Source organism: Morone saxatilis, unplaced genomic scaffold, assembly GCF_004916995.1.
Source record: "Morone saxatilis isolate NCDOM2014 unplaced genomic scaffold, NCSU_SB_2.0 Contig2, whole genome shotgun sequence".
NCBI lineage: Eukaryota > Metazoa > Chordata > Actinopteri > Moronidae > Morone > Morone saxatilis.
The window spans coordinates 26,020,218-26,020,529 of record NW_023339762.1 but is presented as its reverse complement, the minus strand read 5'-3'; positions in this window follow the sequence as shown (position 1 = coordinate 26,020,529).

The window sequence follows — 312 nt, the reverse complement described above, 5'->3', positions numbered from 1 at the left end:
ACTAGAGACTGAGACCAGAAACTCATCAGGAAACTGTTTACTGCACAAAAAATAAATTCCAATGTTTTTTTAAATAAATTTAACACATTTCAAAATGACAGGAACATTTTATTACAAGAATAAACTATAAACTCTGTGGGAGTTTTTATTGCCTTTGTTTTGACAGAGCAGCTGAAGGGGATAACATGCATTAATATAAGTCTTTTATGTATGAATGATCGTTAAAAAATATGAAAATACATTATACAGACAGATAATTGTATAAAAAGTGAAGTGAGTTAAGGTTGGGAACCACTGCAGTAGAACAATGGA